The sequence below is a fragment of the Macrobrachium rosenbergii genome, chromosome 51 (genome assembly GCF_040412425.1).
Source record: "Macrobrachium rosenbergii isolate ZJJX-2024 chromosome 51, ASM4041242v1, whole genome shotgun sequence".
In the NCBI taxonomy this organism is placed as follows: Eukaryota; Metazoa; Arthropoda; class Malacostraca; order Decapoda; family Palaemonidae; genus Macrobrachium; species Macrobrachium rosenbergii.
Genome location: NC_089791.1, coordinates 16087063 through 16093375, shown reverse-complemented (window position 1 = coordinate 16093375; position 6313 = coordinate 16087063).

Here is a 6313-nt window from a genome sequence, read left to right as displayed (position 1 = left end):
TGATAAAGTTTATCATTTCCTTCAATTTTTCTGTAATATTATCTCTCTCTCTCTCTCTCTCTCTCTCTCTCTCTCTCTCTCTCTCTCTCTCTCTCTCTCTATATATATATATATATATATATATAATATATATATATACATATATATATTTATAATTATAAATATTTATATGTATACATATATATATATATATATATATACACATATATAATGTATATACGTGTATGTATGTAAATATATTACATATATACAATACACACATAGATATATATACTGTATATATATACAGTATACTATATGAACATATACACATATATATAATATATATATATATATATATATATATATATATATATATATATATATATATACTATATATATATATCTTCTTTCTTTATCTTCAGCTTTTCCCATCTTTATATGGGGTCGCTGTTTATTATTAATCTTCTCCATCTTCTGCGATCATGCAGCATTACCTCACTCACATTCTTCTCCTGCATGTCCTATTAGTGTGTCTCCATCTCATTCTTGGTCTACCTCTCCTCCTTGTTCCAGGCACTTCCATATTCATGGTTCTTTTACATAAATCCTCCTCTCTTCTCATAACATGTCCAAACCATTGTAATCGTCTCTGTTGCAGTTTCTTTGATATTTCTGTAACTTTCACCGTCCCTCTTATGAAGTCATTCATATCCTGTCTCTTCTTGTCCTCCGCACATCCAACACAGCATTCTCATTTCTGTCACTTCCATCTTTCTCTCTTGTGCTCTTCATAGGCCATGTTTCACAACTATACATCAACGCCAGGTCTGATTAATGCTCTTGTACATTTTCCTTCATCTTTACATTAAATCTTTTGTCACATAACACACCTGATGTTTTTCCTCCAATTAAAGCTGATTGTATTCTGTGATTCACTTCCTCCTCATCCCTCCACAATCAGTGACACGACCCAAGGTATAAGGATGTAGCTCTTTTTACTTCCTGCTCTAAGTTGATGCTTCCCTCTTGGTCTCCTCATTCATCCATATTTCTGTTTTGCTCTGCATCTTTTTGGGCCCCTCTGTCCTCCAAAGCACTTCTCCACAACTCTAATTTCTGTCTGCTTCTTCCTTACTGGTGGTCACTAACTATGTCATCTGCAAAGAAAGTACCCTCCAAGGCACCTGATCTTTCTCTCAGACACTATCATCCATTACCATATCAAAAATATGGGGACTCACATGCGGCCATTGGTGAGTCCCACTTTCACTCAAACTTGTCTGTTGTTCCCCACTGAGCTTCTTACCTGTGTTGTTGCTTCTCTATACATATCATTTACCAATCCTCCATATTTTTTCTGAGACACCTTTTCCCTCATGCACCTCCACACTTCTTGCCTAGGCACTCGATCATATGCTTTCTAAGATCTATAAATACAAGATGTAGTTCCTTTCCTTTTTCTCTATATTTTCCATTACTTGTCACCAATAAAAAGATGGCATCTATTTGTCCCTTTTCTAGCATGAACCCAAACCATTTTAACACTTATAGATGTTTCCAGCCCTTAGCCTTGCACTCTATTATTCTTTCATGGGTTTTCATGGTATGTGCCATCAACTTTATGCCCCGATAGTTGGCACAATCTTGGATGTCCCCTTTTTCTTTGTAAATGGGGACTGGCAGGCCTGTTTCTCCAGGCGTCAGGTATCTTCTCCTGCTGGTAGATCTTATTGACAAAAGTCCCACAAGATGTCAATTCCCTCCTCTCCTAAGCACCTCCACACTCGACTGGGTATATATATATATATATATATATATATATATATATATATATATATATATATATATATATATATATATATATATATAATTCCCCAGAATCATAGAGCGTCAATCACTGGAACAGAGATCTCTCCCCAAGCGTGTGACCTTGGCAAAATTATTATTATTATAATTTTTACTATTATTATTATCCTGTTATTGTTACTATTAATATTATTATTGTTGCTGTTATTATTATTGTGTGACTCAATTTCAATTTCAGGAAAAATTACCTTACTAGAACAGGCTGGCCTAAGCACTCCAACCATTGTGGTAAAGGCCTAATCATCTGCTCTTGGATCTAAGCAGTGTTTAGCATAAATGGTTCCTGTAAACTTCAGGACTTTCTTTACATGCAGATGCTAAACACTAACAAAACAGTAATGTACAATCACTAAACACTAACATTCACAATACACTAACACTCACTAAACACACACCCAGACTTATTAAACACTCAGACTTATTAAACACTCACTATATACTCACACTGAACACGCAACATTCACTAGACACTCACTATACACTAAACGCTCACTAAACACTCATTAAATACTCACTGTACCCCAAACGCTCAGTAAACATTCACTAAATACTCACTTAATCCTAAACATTCATTAAACACTAAACACTCACTAAGCATTGACTATACACTAAACATTCACCAAGTACTCACTATACACTAAACATTCACTAAGTACTCACTATACACTAAGCACTCACTATACACTAAACACTCACTCAACCCTAAACACTCATTAAACACTAAATACTCAATAAACCCTAATGCTCATTAAATCCCCAAACACTCAATAAACACTAAACAGTCAATGAACATTCACTAAGCATTTACACACTAAACATATAGTAAACTCTAATTTTCACAAGACGTTCACTAAACATTCACTGAATACTTACTAAGCATTCACTAAACACTAACATTCACAACTCATTCACTAAACCCTAAACACTCATTAAACATTCACTGAATACTTACACAGCAAACATTCACTAAGCACCAACACACACTAAATCTTCACCAAACCCTAAACACTCACACATTAAACATTCACTAAACACTAACAGTCACAAGCCATTCACTAAACATTCGCTGAATACTTACACACTAAACATTCACTAAACCCTAAAATAAATATTCACTAAAAACTTACTCACTAAACCCTAAACATTCACTAAGCCCTTCCCTTCAAGGCTTCCCTCAAGAGACTGGCAAGCCTTGGAGGCTTTTAGGGCCTGTCCTTGAAGTTCTTGGGCCCTCTCCAGGCCCACTTCCCCAGCCTGGCAGGATACCTACCTTCCTCCGAGGAAGCAGCCTCTGGTTCAGACCCTTCCCTTCAAGGCTGCCCTCAAGAGACTGGCAAGCCTTGGGGGCATTTGGGCCTCATCCTTGAAATTCTTGGGCCCTCTCCAGGCCAGCTTCCCCAGCCTGGCAGGATACCTGCCTTCCTCCGAGGAAGCAGCCTCTGGTTCAGACCCTTCCCTTCAAGGCTGCCCTCAAGAGATTGGCAAGCCTTGGGCGTTCTTGGGCCTCATCTTTGATTGGCTTGGGCCCTCTCCAGGCCCACTTCCCCAGCCTAGCAGGACACCTGCCTTCCTCTGTGGAAGCAGCCTCTGGGTTAGACCCTTCCCTTCAAGGCTGCCTTACAGACCTTACAGACCTTACAATTCGTTCAGGTTGCCCCAGGTCCCTCAGTGTGAAGGCGCCTTTGATGTCTACCAGAGAGTTGCTAACGCATCTTCGGTATATTTTGCATCTTCCAGTCTTGGATGGTCTGGGATGCATCTTAGATATTTGTCGAGCTTATTCTTAAACACATCTACGCTCACTCCTGTTATGTTCCTCAGATGAGCTGGTAGCGCATTGAATAGGCGCTGCATTATCGATGCTGGTGCGTGGTGGATTAATGTCCTGTGTGCTTTCCTTAATTTTCCTGGTATAGTTTTTGGCACTATTAATCTACCTCTGCTTGCTCTTTTGATAATTTTGGTTCCATGATATTTTCGGTAATTCCTTCTATCTGTTCCATGCTTGAATTACCATGTAGCGTTCTCTTTCTCCTTTCAAGACTATATAAATTTAAGAATTGTAGTCTTTCCCAGTAGTCAAGGTCCTTAACTTCTTCTATTCTAGCTGTAAATGACCTTTGTACACTCTCTTTGTGCAATATCCTTTTTGGTAGTGTGGGTACCATATTATATTGCAATATTCAAATGGACTACGTACGTACGTTTTATAAAGCATAATCATGTGTTCAGCTTTTCTTGTTTTGAAGTGCTGGAACAACATTCCCATTTTGCTTTGCATTTTGCCAATAGAATTGCTATTTGATCATTGCATAACATATTCCTATTCAACATCACACAAAGGTCTTTAACTGCTTCCTTGTTTGTGATTGTCTCATTATTAGGTCCTTTATATGCATATAGCATTCCTACTTTATCACCATAGTTCATTGATTCAAATTTATCAGAGTTAAATACCATCCTATTTATCTCTGCCCATTTATATATTTTATTTAGGTCTCTTTGTAGCGAGTTCTATCTTCATCACAAACAATTTCTCTACTTATTCTTGTGTCATCTGCAAAACTTCTTACTACTGAGTCCTTAACATTACTGTCTATGTCTGCAATCATAATCACAAACAAAGTAATGCAGCTAACACCGTACCCTGTGGTACACCGGATATTACCGTAGCTTCATCCGATTTCTCATCGTTTTTGCAATCACTATCTGTTTTCTGTTTTGCAAAAATTCTTTTATCCATCTTCCTACTTTGTCAACAATGTTATGTTTTCTAATTTTTTCGCTAATATATTATGATCTACCTTGTCAAAAGCTTTTGCAAAGTCTAGGTAAACCACATCTGTATCTTTTTCATTTATCATATTTTTATATATGCTTTCATGGTGGACTAACAGTTGGGTTTGTGTACTTTTTCCGGTACAAAAACCATGTTGTCCTATATTGAACAATCTATTTTTCATTAAATGTTTCATTATATTTTTTTTTATTACCTTTCATATACTTTCATAATATGAGATGTCAGACTCACAGGCCTATAATTACTTGCCTCTAGTCTTGAACCACTTTTGAAAGTAGGAGTAATATATGCTAATTTATGCTCATCATAAATCTTGCCTGTATCTATACTTTGTCTTAATAATATTGCTAGTGGCTTTGCGATTGAATGAACCACTTTCTTTAACAATATGACAGGTACTCCATCTGGTCCTGCTGCTGATCCATTTTTAATTTCATTAATAGCCTGCACAATATCGGCTTCTGTAATATCTATATCTGATAAGTATTCAGTATTTTCATCTCTTATTTCTGTATCATTATCTTCATTTTCAATTCTAGGTGCAAATTCACTCTTATATCTTTCTGCTAATATATTTACATATTTCCTTTTTTCATTAGTTTGTCGCCCTTCAATTCTTAGAGGCCTATTTCTACTCTTATTTTATTCATCTTTTTGCATATGAATAAAAAATTTTAGATTTTGCTTGATATTTTGTAGTGTCATTTCTTCTAGGGTTCCCTTTTTTTTCTTTTGATTGTATAATCTTTTGTTCTGCATTTTCTATCTTACTTTTAGTTCCATCACTTTCCATGCATTCTTTCTTTGCAAGAGCTTTTTTCCACTTTCTAATTTTCTGGAACAAGATCCTTCTGTCTCTTGGAAATTCGTGACTGATGATTACTTTTTCTTCGGTATATTTTTCCACTATTTCCTCTAATATTTTATATAATATATCAGTATTTACCTGTATATCATCACTTACAAATATATTTTCCATTCTTTGTTTAATTCTTCATTTATTTTTGACCAATTTATATTCTTACTATAGAAATTGTATTTTTATATCCTTCCCATTTTTTTCGTTTCTTGCTTTTCTCTGTTTTCATATGTTCTGGAACGGACTGTTAGTTCTATGACATTATGGTCCGAAATATATAAATGTTATATACTATTATTTCTTTAACATAGTTCACCTCGTTCACAAATACTAGATCTAAAATATTATCCCTTCTTGTTGGTAGGTGATTTATTTGCTGAATGAATGTTATGTTCTAGTAGCATATCTAATAGCTTTTCAAATTGCCTCTTATCTTTCTGCACTACTATTGCTCTCTTTTTATATGTATAAAAATACAACCACAGTCTCCTATTAGTTTCTTTCCAGTCTACAAAAGGAAAGTTAAAGTCTCAGTTAGGAGTATAGTCAAGTCCTTGTGATTTCTACATGTTTCATCCAATTTTTTCAATATTATGTCAAACTCTTTAGTATTAGAGGGTCTATATATTACAATGTTCACTAATTTTCATATTCAAATTCTACGCCTGCGAACCTTGGGGACTTTTAAATTTCATCCTTGAAATTTTGGGCCCTCTCCAGGCCTGCTTCCCCAACCTGGCAGGATACCTGCCTTCCTCTGAGGAGCTTAGCCTCTGGAACCCAGTTAGACACTTCCTTTCCAGGAG